Source organism: Nymphalis io, chromosome 4, assembly GCF_905147045.1.
Source record: "Nymphalis io chromosome 4, ilAglIoxx1.1, whole genome shotgun sequence".
In the NCBI taxonomy this organism is placed as follows: domain Eukaryota; kingdom Metazoa; phylum Arthropoda; class Insecta; order Lepidoptera; family Nymphalidae; genus Nymphalis; species Nymphalis io.
Genome location: NC_065891.1, coordinates 1,474,755 through 1,489,494, shown reverse-complemented (window position 1 = coordinate 1,489,494; position 14,740 = coordinate 1,474,755). Strand labels below are relative to the sequence as shown.

Genomic DNA, 14,740 nt, shown 5'->3' with positions numbered 1-14,740 from the left:
ATTTTTTTATTAATGATACAATCGAAATTTCCACCAATCAAAAAGCCACGTTTCAAAATCATTAAACTCATATAGTTTTTGCGGAGCCCTTGATTGTGCAGGCGCTCTTTGTTCCCCGGAATAAATTTACATCTTAACAAATGCCCGCCAGGATGCAAGGTTTTTGTTACAACACAAACCCTAATATGATCTTAATGGGACGATGGGAATTTGAAACGATTATGTTCAGCTGAAACTCTGCTTTATACTGAATTTAATTAAATTAGTATTCTGTAGCTAAGCATAGTCAGTAAAAACATGAAATCGTTTTCATTGTAACGCCCGTCAAACAAGGCAACTGAGTTATATAAAATTGAATATCTCGAAAATATTTCAACTGTAACCTATTCACGTCAATAAGCTTATAATTCTAAAGACGTTGGAGGGAAATTCGACGTCCTGTCAATTCTTTTATTACTCGATTTCAATCGATCCATTCAGATATGCACGTCGCAGCGATTGGAAGCACGTCCTATTTTATCAAAGCGAAATTTATTCATATATCAAAGTGGGAAGCCAGAAACAGGACAAGAAAGGATAAACACAGTTAGGTCGATATTAGATTCGTGACAGAACGGTTTCAATTTACGTTTCATATCATATTTGATATCAAACATGAAGACATCAATATGAAAGTGAATTAACCTCTTCAAACAGTTCCACTGCTGCTGTGTGTGAAAAGGCTATGTCAAGACAAAGACAATATTTACATAACGAACAAGGGTGAAGAGCCTTTAAGAGCAGTACAGCCGTTTGCCATATAACGCTACTAATAACATCTCTAATTGATAATTATTATGAAAACAAATCAAGTAATCCAAGCTTTAGTGAACATGTATATTGTATCAAAGGCTCGTAACTGAGAACGCGAGACGAGTGCTGTACATGTTTCCTACAAAGTAATTAGCTATTGTGAAAATTGTTTTTTCAACTTCGTGAATACGTTGATTCTGTTATATATAACACGCTGTAAATTAATAAATTAACTTTTTTTACAGTTTTATTGCAAAATTAATTTATTTAATTATATGAAAAAAATTCAACTAACTGACTAAAAACAAGTTAGTTAATTCATTTACATAATATTAATATAGAACATAATACATCATAAATAAAAATAATCAGCTAAGCAAATGATATTATAGTGATTGCAAAAGCAGGTGCAAGTGTGGGCACTAACAGGATGTACGTGCTTAGGGAGGCATAGGGTGTGTAGTTACTTTCTTAATTCCCTACATAAACATAATACATCTAAAGATGAATTATAAACACAAATTAAACACATGAAAATTCAGTGGTGATTGCCCGGGTTAGAACCCATGATCATCGGTTAAGATTCACGCGTTCTTACCACTGGCCATCTCGACTGTTTATAACAATATCTATTTATTTTTGTAAGTATTCAATGAACGCGAACAAAACAAAAATGATTTGTCAAAAACAATTGATAGTTTAACAAGTATAATAATGATCATTGAAATACATTCGATTAGTGTCAAGTGCGACCTCGCAGCCATTTTCAAGAAAAGACAATCGCATAAGAAGCGTTTTATTTATGACGCCACTTTCTTACTAAGATATTATTTATTCACTTAGTAAATGCTCCTTTGTGAACAACATCTGCTTTATGTCCCTTAAATTTTCAATTTTCTTGACATAGACAATGCAAGATTAAGACTTTATCACATTTCGTTCAAAATTTAAAATAAAATATTAAATCGTACCAACTTTGCTTCTTTAACGCATAGTTCTTGAGGAGCCATAAAGGCAATATTAATTAAACAAAAATTGCCTCAGATAGGTTTCGTTTGGCAAGGGCGAAAGGAGATCAGCTCATAAATATTCATGTCAATTTGAGACCCCAAAAGTCACAGTTAAGTCTATTTCCGATAAAATGCTGGAGCACCTTACTCGATCTCTAATGGTGATTCCATTTTCTCGGCTACAACGTCCTCGCCGACAAAAATGTTTTTAAATTAGTAAGTTAAATTGCTACTAAAGTTTTAGTTTGTAAGCTAAGGGATAATGTAGGTACGTGTTTAATTTTTTATAACAAGAAATTTAACGAGGGTGAAATTTAAATAAAATTTTTAGTTTAAGGTTGGATGGAAAAGTATTTATTGTTAAATGGCGGCGGTATAGAGATGACACGATAATTATCAGATACATGACTGGCCGAAAACCGTCCAGACCAACCTAGAAATCAGAGAGGAAATACTGTGGCCGTCATGGCAGCGCCAATAGCTAAACATGTATTTTAAGTAATGTCTTCTGAATCAGATTTCTAGTCGTCTGCGCGTGTCATATTACAGAAGCACTCATAATCATACTTATATTATTAAAGACATCCTTCGGTTTGTTCGTTACATTATGATATTATGGAAAAAAATCATTGATCGATAAAGCAGGACTAGAATTTCACGCAGACTATACATTTAACGCTTCTAAATACATTGTCAGTATTGCCGTCTCGTTAGAATCTTTATTACGAAACGTTGTTACTTGTAGCCTCGAGCCTACTTCGCATAGAATACAATATTATTGGTGGTAGGGCTTTGTGCAAACTCGTCTGGGTAGGTACCACCCACTCATCAGATATTCTACCGCAAAACAGCCCGATCCGATCCGAAACAGCCTGTGAATGTCCCACTGCTGGGCTAAAGGCCTCCTCTCCTCATTTTGAGGAGAAGGTTTGGAGCTTATTCCACCACGCTGCTCCAATGGGGGTTGGTGGAATACACATGTGGCAGAATTTCAGTGAAATTAGACACATGCAGGTTTCCTCACGATGTTTTCCTTCACCGTAAAGCACGAGATGAATTATAATCACAAATTAAGCACATGAAAATTCAGTGGTGCTTGCCCGGGTTTGAACCCACAATCATCGGTTAAGATTCACGCGTTCTTACCACTGGGCCATCTTGGCACGCAAAACAGCAATACTTGATATTGTTGTGTTCCGGTTTGAAGGGTGAGTGAGCCAGTGTAATTACAGGCACAAGGGACATAAAATCTTAGTTCCCAAGGTTGGTGGCGCATTGGCTATAAGCGATGGTTGACATTTCTTACAATGCCAATGTCTAAGGGCGTTTGGTGACCACTTACCATCAGGTGGCCCATATGCTCGTCCACCTTTCTATTCTATAAAAAAAAAATATATTATCCTTGTGATGTTCTTACGTAAATATGGACCAAACATTTTTTTTTTTTGATTACACTAACTATTAAAAGTATGTTGATTTAATAAAGTCTATTCCGTTTTATTAATAATCAGATTAATTTGTTTTGACGTTGTGTAGTTAAATATAATATGATGAAAGGAATGGTTGTTCTGAAAAATAATTCAAATTGATTAATGATCATTCTTTTTTGTTACCGTAACGTGAGCAAGAGAGATAGGAATAGTGTGCGAGTAGATGCCAATATGCGCGATTAGTCTGGTCAAAGATCAGCCACCATTTACAAATCTTTTCTTTATAAGCATATTTAGTTACAAAGATATATCTTCAAGTGCTATAATTTAATAAGCAGTCTTTTTTTTAACTTTCGTTTGCAATACTGAGATTCAATCTGATGTTATCATCAGACGGAAAAATATACTTTCCATTAAAATTTTATTTGTTTTCGATTACGTCGATCAAAACGTATAAATTATAATATTTATTTTTATAAAATATAAAAAAGTCAAAGATTTAATTTCCTGAAGCGATTTCTAAATTCGAACCCAAGTCGCCATGCTGATTTTTGTACTGTTTAATTTGCATTAATTGGTTTAAATTTTTTTTCGCTTAGGCATAACAACATCTTAATGCTTTCTTTTTCACCAACCTATTCCTGCCTCGCTCTGTCGGTCTAGACGAGGACTTATACGATATTATTATAGAATCCCAAGTACATAATAGCATTAGCGTCCTCCGTAGGAAGAGGGCAATTTGCACCTACGCCGAAGTTATATTATTTCCGTTTGACACCACTGAATTATTAAATTATATTTAGCGACTGAACTGTTAATTAATTTAGCTTTGAAATTTCTAGTGATTTCAATAACGATATTATTAGAATTTAACTACATAACGGACTAAGCTTTGAAAAGAATATGCTAATATTCTTTTAGCGTTTAGCGTAAACTCGCCAGCCAGGATCGAATCAGCAACGTTTACATCGCTAGGCGACCCGTAAACAATTGCGCTATTGATGATTTTTTTTTACACTTAATAGGCAATTGCTTGACCGTTGACTTGCCTGATCTTAAGCATCGACACAGTCTAAGATGTATCACGCTTGCCTAAAAGATACCTGTTCACCCTGGATTTAAAGACACCAACGTTGTACCTATCAGGTAATACGGGAATACGAATGATTATAATTAGCAGCAATTTTCATGTAACTATCTCAAATGAATGTAATTATTTTGACATAAATTATCATTATTCGTTATACGGGATAGTAGATCCCGTTTATGTCAGATTGAAACTGTTATTGTTAGGTTTTCCACCAATATATTATAGTCGTTAAGACCTGATGGTATTAAAAATATGTTTGACACAAAACGTTAATAGTTAAAAATATTCATAATGTTATTATTGCTGTACAGTATTTTTAAAAAGTTAATACAATTTATACCCGAGATGGCCTGGTGGTTAGAACGCGTGAATCTTAACCGATGATCGTGGGTTCAAACCCGGGTAAGCACCACTGAATTTTCACGTGCTTAATTTGTGATTAAAATTCATCTCGTGCTTGACGGTGAAGGAAAACATCGTGAGGAAACCTGCATGTGTCTAATTTCATTGAAATTATGTCACATGTGTATTCTACCAACCCGCATTGGAGCAGCGTGGTGGAATAAGCTCTAAACCTTCTCCTCAAAAAGGGAGAGGAGGCCTTAGCCCAGCAGTGGGACATTAACAGGCTGTTACTGTATACTGTTTAAAATTCTGATGCTTAAGGATTATCATAAGGTATTATTTCACGAGTAGAGGCTGAAATGGAACACTAATGAGAGGATATGATAAGACTTCGTATGTATAGACATGTAGGTCGACAAGAAAGGCCACTGTAATTGGAACGTGGGTTAAAAGCTAGGTCTTCGATTTGAAGCAACATGTAGGCCATCTTCTATCTAGGCTTTTTTCTAAATGGAAGCGACATACTTTTGGACAATGGACAAAACGGTTGGGTCACATACTTTATTTTGTATATAATTCTGTTTATATACTTTAATATTGGCTACACTAATTCTTGTCTTTTATCTCATTTTAGGGTTATATTTAGTATATAGGACGAGATGCTATTGATTATAATCGGATTCTAACAACAAATAAGCTTTTTAAGATTTCTAAACGCTAAAATCGTAGTTTATGATTGACCTATTTTATATAAAATACCATGAATGCTAGCTTGCAACTAGTTAATTTTATTGATTATTTTTTTTACATTTAATTATATAAGAAAATAAATGATCGTATTTAAACGAATAATATTTCAGAGTGTTTAAAATGTAACCTCCTTTTATGATGATTTATATTTTTTTTTAAATTTAGAGTCGAGAATGTGACGGATAAAAAAAAAGAGTGTGTGTCAAAAAGGAATTAAGATGAAACGTATTAAAATTGAGAAAATAAAATAACGAGTTTGATTTGCAATAAATGTGATATGAGTTTTAATTTTTAATCACATCGCAACACAGAGTTATATTCTTTAGTTATATATGTACTAGTAAAATACGGCAGAAATTAAATAGCCTATAAATTAAACCAACTGGGATGACGATTGGCTGAGCTGTCTAGTTTATGTGCTACAGCACCATCTAGTAGTAAGTTACAACAATATTGATCGAATAAAAACCTTCCTCATGAAAAAATACATACATATATGTAAACATTTATATGAATCGGTCAAACGGTGTCGAAGCTTATTTACAAACAGACGTATTAACACGTACTTTTATTTATATACATTAATACTGTAGCTATGTAACAAAAGAGTATCCAGGTGGACCGATGACTTGAAGAAAACAACGATTGATCCGATTAGATGCGAAAGATGGAGAAATCTCTGAACTACTCGCTTTCAAGTTTTTGTTGTAATGTATCCTAATTTATACATTTTTCACCTTTATAATAATTGTCAAATGGTTCGAATTATGAAAATAAAACGTTAACGTATTTTTTATCTCCTTTCATTCAACAGCTTGTATACTGGTTGTAATAAAATTGATTAAGACAGTAGATCAAGAAGTAAATCAAATTATAAAGACATTCTTCGACAAGAAAATCGGAATTAATTCAACGGCGAAAAGCTGCTAATATTCTTCTTAAATATTTCACGAAGGCATGATTTGTAAAATTGCTATTTTTTATTATAACTTTAAGTTCTTATAACATTTAATATATACGTGTATTTAAATCGATTGCTGAAATAAATAGTAAACTGTAACTGTAAAGACAAACAGACAAAGAGAGAGAAAAATAAAGTTTGTTTTGGTTTTGTTAACTTGCAAATACTAATATTAGCTTTACAAGAGAGCTATTTATTTATTACATAAATACTTAAATCACATTTAGTCAGTATATATAGTTATAAAGCAAGGATCGTGAACTAATTCTATAGAATTTTAAGGTTTCTTTTCATTAATTTAAGCATACGATACTTATACCCATTAATCGTAACTAGCAAGACTTCAAACAAGCAAGTAATTTGTAATTTACTTAATTGAATTTTCATTGAAATGAAATTAAAACCTTAAGAGTATTACATTTATAATTAAAATAACTTCGCCATTAATTTAATATAGTATATAAGTTACAAGTTATTTTCAGTCATAATCGGAAATATTCATCATTTGGTTTTTTTTTTCAGCCTTTTGCCGTCCACTGCTGGACGAAAGCCTCCCCCATAGAACGAAAACCATCCCGACCGATTGACCAAGTCATCATTTGGTTATTGATTTCGTATTCGTATATTGTTTTTTTATTTATTCATGGAATTCTCTTCACTAATATCGATTATACATGTTAAGGATGTACAAACTGATTTTTTTTAAAAACTAGCAGAAATACGAGGGAACGCTGATAAATTCGCGGCCTAAGGTGATTAATTAGCTCGTTACTCCTATCAGTTACTTCGGGACTCAGTGATCGTATAAAAATAACACCTTACCAAATTTCGAATGATTACAAGAAGAAAGGGTTTTTCAAATATTGTCCATCTACCGTACAGCCCAGATCAAGAGCCTAGCGACTTTTTCCTTTTTCCGAAACGAAAAAGAACTTACGTGGCATAGATTTTCTGATGACAACGAAATGAAAGCTTCGGTAGATCGTCATTTTGAAGACAAAGAATATTTATTGAGTGATTTAAAGACATTATAAACCAGATATGAAAAGCGTATTTCACTCGAGGGAAATTATATTGAAAAGTTAAATATGTAAATCTACTTTTTTTTTCATTAACTACTTTAGGCCGCGAACTTATCAGCCTTTCCTCGTTATGATTTTAAAAAACATTGTCCTAGAGCAACATAATTAGTATTACTGATATCAATAACTACAATATGCTATTTATTATTGGCACGACATTAAAATTAACTAGTCTATATTTAGATTGAGGAGACGGCTTGATGCTTGTCTCATCACGCTGCTCCAATTTCCCTCTCATGATGCAATTGAAAAGTCATTGACCCGTCAAACAAACAAGTCACCCAGGATTGAACACGCATCCTTCACCAGATTCCAGATTCACATGTTCTACCCATTTATAACAAAATATTGTAATTATCAATTATTCAAACATTAAGATTAATGTGGCCTGTCGTGTCCCATTCCGAAAAAGATGTCTTACGATAAATATTTATATTATAATTCATATGAAAACTTATAAGCAATATTTGAATATAGTAAGAACGTTTGTGAAGAACAAATATAATGAAAATACATATGTACGTAAAATACCGTGAAACGGAAAGTAAACGGTGTTAGTTTGTTCGGATGCGGAGCTAAGCAGCGAGGTATAATTTTGTTCACAGTTAATGCTGAGTGTTTTGGTTATTCGGCCGCTAGTTGCAACAGTCGCATGTTTAGTAAATTTTCTAGTATTATGTAGTATTAAGTGATGAAATAATAATAACTCTATTTATAACAATTACTCAGAAAGCGCTATTGAAAATGATTTTGAATCCTAAAGTAAATATTAACTTGTCATTTTGTGACACAGGGGAACTGTTCGGTGCTTCAGAGGTGCTTTATTTTATATCAAACAGAAACAAATTACGGTAAGACCGACCTGAAAAATAATCCCATGAAAAAGGAAAAATTAAAGACAGGACATCGGGAGTGCAATCTAAATAAGAAAAAAAGAACAAAAAGAAAATTGGTTAAAGAACTGCATCGTTCTGAGCATAAGGTGCTAAAAAAAACATAGAGAGAGCATTGCACTACACATCGTGCAATAAAAAAAACCCTTAAAAGAAGATACGATTACATTTATTGCGGAAAATATCTACATTTCTGAATGTTCTTTCTCCTACCATTAAGCAATGCAATAAAAAGAGCATATATTTTTTTACCAGTGATAGGAATTAGTGCAAGATATTTGCTTCGAGTTAGGACTTGTTGCAAGTGCTCGTCTGGATAGGTACCACCCACTTATCAGATATTACACCGCAAAACAATAGAAGTTAGTATTGTTGTGTTCCGGTTTGAAGTGTGAGGGAGCCAGTGTATTGATAGGTACGAGGAACATAACATTATAGTTCCCAAGTTTGGTGGTGCATTGGCGATGTAAAGGTTGGTTTATATTTTCACAATGAAAATTTCTTTGTTGGGTGGTGACTACTTACCATGAGGTGGCCCATTTGCCCAGCCACATACTCATACAATAAAAAAAAAATGTGAGTGGGTACTTTTCATCACCAATTAGTCTTCCTACCTAAACACCGATACTTTGTATTACTGATTAAAGGGAAGTTATACAGAATAATTATAGGCACAAAGAGCATTAACATTTTAGATGCCGTGGTTGGCAGCACATTGACGGTGTAAGGAATGGTAAGTTCTTACAGTAATTATCCGTAAATTAAGGTTTGTAAAATAGTGCCTTGTCACGAATATGAGCAAAATGAACCATAATTGGAGAAATATTAGAAATCTCCGGTTAAGACCCACGTATTAAAACAATGTACCATCTCGGCTCTGCCAGAATATAATACTTTCATATGTCGTATTACTCTTTATTATAAAAGATTGAAGAGTATTTATAAAAACAGTTCACAGGTGTTCACAAAAACAGTATCCTCGTAATTCCAAGGACGGACCCTCGGACAAAGTTCGTTAGAAAAATAAAACTAGGAAAAACTTCATCGATATTGTCGATCCATCATAAAGTTACCGATTCTTTTTTATTTATTTTAAGGAGAGGCAGACGAGCAAATGGGCACTCTGATAGTAGACCATCTTCAGTACCACTAGCACTGCAAGAAGTACAAACATCTGCAAGTTTTTGTCTCCTGTGGCTGTAATAACACTGGCGCACTCATCCTTTAAACACGAACCTGGTATTGATAATAAGCGCTAAATTGTGAGCTAAAGAAATCATTTCATCAATCAGTTTTTTTTCTGGAAAATAACATTATAAAAGAAAGCTACAAATCGCACTTAGCATTTTTTTTAAATAGCAACATGCAAGTTTTTGCATGATTTACGTTTTTATGTTCTAGATTAAGTACAACAAAATTATATAAAAATACAATAATAACTATCTAAATGTGTGATTATCAATATACTTGGTTTCGCTCGCGGCTTGCCCACGTGTTAAAGAGGGGAAAGGTGGATACAATTATACAGTATATGTCTATGTCCTCTCTTGGGTTTCAAGTTTGCTTCATACCAAATTTCATAAAAATCAGTTTAGTGATTTAGCCGTCAGACGGAATTACTTTTGCATCTATAATATATATAAATAAATTGAAAATATGTGTGAGGCTATTTCTATTCAAAAATTGATCGCTTAATTATTTGTGTCCAACACAATAAGGCAAGTCCAATGAATGGTATTTTCGTTCGAAGCCAGTTACATTCCCATTACAGGTCCATGAATATCAATTAAAGTTTACGACTTTAATTGGCGCTCCACCGATATTTAATGTTATTTGCATGTTGTGGGGGTATTAACTTACTCGGCTATTACCCGCCCATAATTGAGTTCAGCGCGCTTTCAATGTTACGAATACAGTGTCATGTAACGCGATACTCGTTTTATACTGCTAAGTTAAAAAGACCAAGCTCTTTTGCTTTTGCATACGAGTTAAGTGTTCTTTAATAAGACAGGTTTACCGGTAAACGAGCATTGCTACACGTTCTAGTAATTGTATTTTAAAACGAAACCCGTATTTTAGATAAGTACTCTACTCAGTCAAGTTTTAATTGCGACTTTTAATAACACATATGTATAACTGGTACTACTTGCTTTGCCTCGTTGGTCGTAGGTTCGAATCCCATCCCAATTAAAATGTTAGCAGAAATGCTTCTGAAATGCACGTAAACCCGATCTATGTTAGTACAGGAATAGAGTGTTCCCGTTTTGTCGCAATTTTTTTTTATTATAATATTTCCTGCCTTTGTAGTTAATGAAAAAGTGTCGCCGTGGCCGATATCGGTTGGGAATACATTATCGGTACATATTTTCGGATTATTAGTAGTTTGTACGATAAGTGACATGATAATGTTTGTTGTGGTTTCATCTAGTGGTATATATATACATAATTAATATTGTTATATAATTATTATTGTATAGTATGGAATGCGACTCAATATCATGAATACTAAATACACTTTGGTTAGTCCAATATCTTAATAACATAGATATTTGATCATGTATTGTTATTTTAATCAAACGTGAAGCTCTGATTAAATTAAGTTGTAATGTAGAATATGTTAATAGATGAGTAGAAAAAATTTGACGACATTTATTTAATATAAAATTAATAATAGATACATACACAACCGTTAATAATCTAGTTTTTTTTTATAATAAAAAAATCATATATGAAAAACTATAAAAATTGAATAGGTACCTAATTTTGTAAAAAGAATTAAAACAGAATTAATAAAACAAAATAAATTACATAAGAGTCTTATTGGATTCATAAGGTTTTCTTGAAGCCTATAAAATACTGTTGATTCAAATGCTAGAACATTCCCTATAGGAGGTTAGAATTACCTTTAAATAAACAATTAGATAACAATGAATCTATAAGGACGGTTCCTGTAATCCGTGTCAGCTCCGTTTAAGTCAAAGCAATTGAGGTGGTGAGTTGATGATATTTGAACGCCATAATGGTTGCGATCAGATGTCGGATTTCAGTTCGGCTAAGCTAAGCGATAAGAAATATTTAAGTAAAATAAATTTTAAGCTACCCAAATGAATGTTTTAAGAAATCATATTAAACAATTAGTATTTAACTAATAAAAAATAAACGCGTAAAAATTACGCATTACTTACTTTTTAATAATTGTTTTTTGAATTTATATTTTTTTAAGCTTCTTAATCTTTAAACGTTTCATTTCTTGAACTATTGGTTTTTAATCTTTTGTGTTACGTTAAAGTATTTGAACTATTCAATTATGTTACGCAAATAAATTTTAGGGATATCTAGATTCAAAGTGAATTTTATTATAAAATTGTTAAGCTTAAATTAGCTTTCATTTTGCTTCACCTTTTAGTGTGTGTCACATTTTAAATCAGTTCCGCTCTAAAAATCGGACTGAAATTTTGCAAACTCTCTTTGAGAATTCTATAGTGTTTCTTTACTTACACTATTTAGTCGTATTAAATAAAAGTACATTTATATACATGTACAAGTTCATTTATATACATAATATATGACCCGAAGTGGAGCCTGACTGGAAACGGAAGGCTGAGAACCGAGAGTAATTGAGGCACCTTGAAAGAAACCTATTTTTTGAGATTGCGATTAGCTGATGATGATCATTGTTTTTATAAATACGTTTAATATGAAGTTAAATTATACTTATTATTTTTTTTTAATAATTAACCTTGTCTATTTTTAATAATTGTTTAAAATAAGTTCGTTCCGTAGTTACAATTATTAATCTCCTTATACTTTCCTAATCCAATGTTAAGCTTCATTTGATTTCAGCTCAACATTCGTCGGCACAAGAGTTATTGAACGTTAATCTAATCGAACCGCACGCAATGTTCCGTTCAGTTTTGACGTAAATTACAATTTACCCACCCCCATGCTAATTGATGTTTCCAATGAAATTAAACCAATTAAACTTCATTGTATTTCACTAGTCATTAATGCGATATTGCGTAATTTTAGTTGAAAATGAACGTCACCAATCTCATTGGTAAACACTTATTTGATGCAGTAATGCTAGATGATAAGTGGAAAATAATCTCACTCGCGGGATGGATATTTTTGGTTTTAGGTACAAAATTCATTATCTTTATGATATAAATTATATAGACGTACATGGAATATGAAATTCCAATAACGTAATATCACATATATCATAGTCAAACTAATATTTGTCATAAATTTCATTCGTAGAATACATTAGATAATATATATGTATATATATATGCTAAACGCACATTTTAATGAAAATTACCTAAAGCCTCTAACTTGATAATAAAAGTTACAAGTGTGATCATAAAAACAGCTGCACTATCTATTTCTTCAATTCCATATAATGATGGATGAATTCAAGTGAGATCAAGCATAAATCATCGGCTAAAAGTACTCATCAGAGGCATAGATGTAACAAATACAACATCCGAACAACCAAAAAACATGGGTTAAATTTAGTATTTAAACTCCAGAATTTCGTATCCGTAGCGTTAACGCTATTAATTAAGCCAACGAGGCAGTTCACGTAAATATAGTAATTGAAAAATAAGTCAGAACCAGAAATGTTATTTCCATTTCATTATTTCGTTTTTACATTGATGGGTTTCAATTGTACGAAAGTATAAAAAGGGACAAAGTAACGGTCTATCAGATTACAGTCGAGTTTGATTAATGTGTACTGCTCGGAGGATTTTACGATACCTAGTAACCAAGGGAGGCCGAAAAATAACTGGAAAAAGGGATGTCAAACTGAAGTGAGACGAGGCTCTCCCTGTGTGGCGTACACTTTGTCCTGACATACAATTAAGAAGTGTTTTTTTTTTTTTATCTCAAAAAAAGATGCGAACACTTCTATGTGACTAATTATTCCTTTAAACGTTGAAGAAAATTGGGTTCAGTGACTAACAAATTTGATTTTTAACAAGCCTGAAAAAAAAAAAATTGTAGCAACTTAAAGCAACTAATTTATGTAGTAAATGAGTAGATTATACGAATAGCGCGGTCGCGTTCTTGAACCGCTAAAGTCTCTGCGCTATCAATAAGGCTTTCTGAACAGTCGCCGTAATAGAGTTTGCCGCCAAACACTCAATCTTTGGGATTACAAGGACGGAGATTCTTGCAGGCTTTAGATTTACAATCCGATCTTTAGTATAATCGCTTAGCGATACGAATCTTAAACTACTCAGGATTAGTTCCGCTAAGCATGTTGATGGAAATGAGATTAGGTTGAATGAAAACAAGAAACTGTATAAATTTACGCTGATTGGAACTTGATAAACATAATAATTATCATTTTATTAACTGTTCCTAATATTTAGGTTATTGAATATTTTAACAAAAGGAAAAGGTAATAATGACGGATAATTTTAAATAAAAAAAAAAAAAAACATTTTAAGTAATTTAATAAAAATATGTGATTTAAATGATGAAATCAATGTTCTATACAAATTATTTTGTAACATTTATTTTCATACTTTGGTGTTTTATCTTTTGAAGAAGCTCTTCTAAATGTACAGACGTAAATAAATCCTGCTATATAACTATATGGTTCTCAATACAAACCGCTAGGTACAGAACTGACATTTTGCAGTCTAGTCTATCCGAGGATTAGACAGAGCTCAGAATCGCGGCCGCTATCAATAAGAGGCGGAATGTTACCTTGGGATGAGCCGTTTTAAATGACGTACCTACGTCTATTGGGATTCAGCTACTGCTTAAGTTTCTCGGTAGCTATGAATAGGTAAACTTTGCATAATAATTTGGTATTTCCGAACAAAATTTTGGTAAGCTTTGCTTGCTGTAAGTAATAAAGTATGAAGAAATAGTTACAAAGAGGATGCACGATTTATTCTTATAATATAAAGATAGAAAAACCTCCTAACTTCAGCATACTACTACCTAAAACACATCCAATAAACCTAACCCTACAATCATTTATCACTGCAGATTTCTCAGTCAGTAGATTTGTTCGACGATTACATAAACTAGCCTTACAAATAGGCGCTATCTGTAAAACGCCGATCTTGCCTTGGGATCAGCCGTTTTAAATGATGTTTGATGTAGAAGTTGTTTAACCGTGGCTATACGTATACTGTTTATTTATCTTAACGGATAGAAAGCTACATATATTAAATTATGCATAATTTTCACGATATTAATCTGTTTCAGTTGCTATAAAATTTACACTATTATTGTTGTTGAACGAAAAATACTTTTTATCACATCGACGCTTTGAAAACTGAATTTTCAGTATTCATTTTTCAATTTGTGTGTTTTCCGTGAAATGGTTTGAAAGCAAACAGCGCTAGAGCGGAATGTGCGTACATG

General features: G+C 32.5%; 1 protein-coding gene and 1 long non-coding RNA gene across 2 annotated transcripts in view; one reads left to right on the top strand and one right to left on the bottom strand.

Annotated features, from left to right (window-relative positions):
- LOC126781765 (protein O-mannosyl-transferase Tmtc3) overlaps positions 1-14,740 on the bottom strand; it is a 175,648-nt gene that overhangs the window by 139,831 nt on the left and 21,077 nt on the right. The gene's annotated exons all lie outside the window — the stretch shown is intronic.
- Positions 5,644-6,331, top strand: LOC126781776 (uncharacterized). Its single transcript, XR_007670705.1, has 3 exons — positions 5,644-5,854; positions 6,011-6,124; positions 6,232-6,331. It is a non-coding gene; the product is annotated as an uncharacterized LOC126781776 (long non-coding RNA).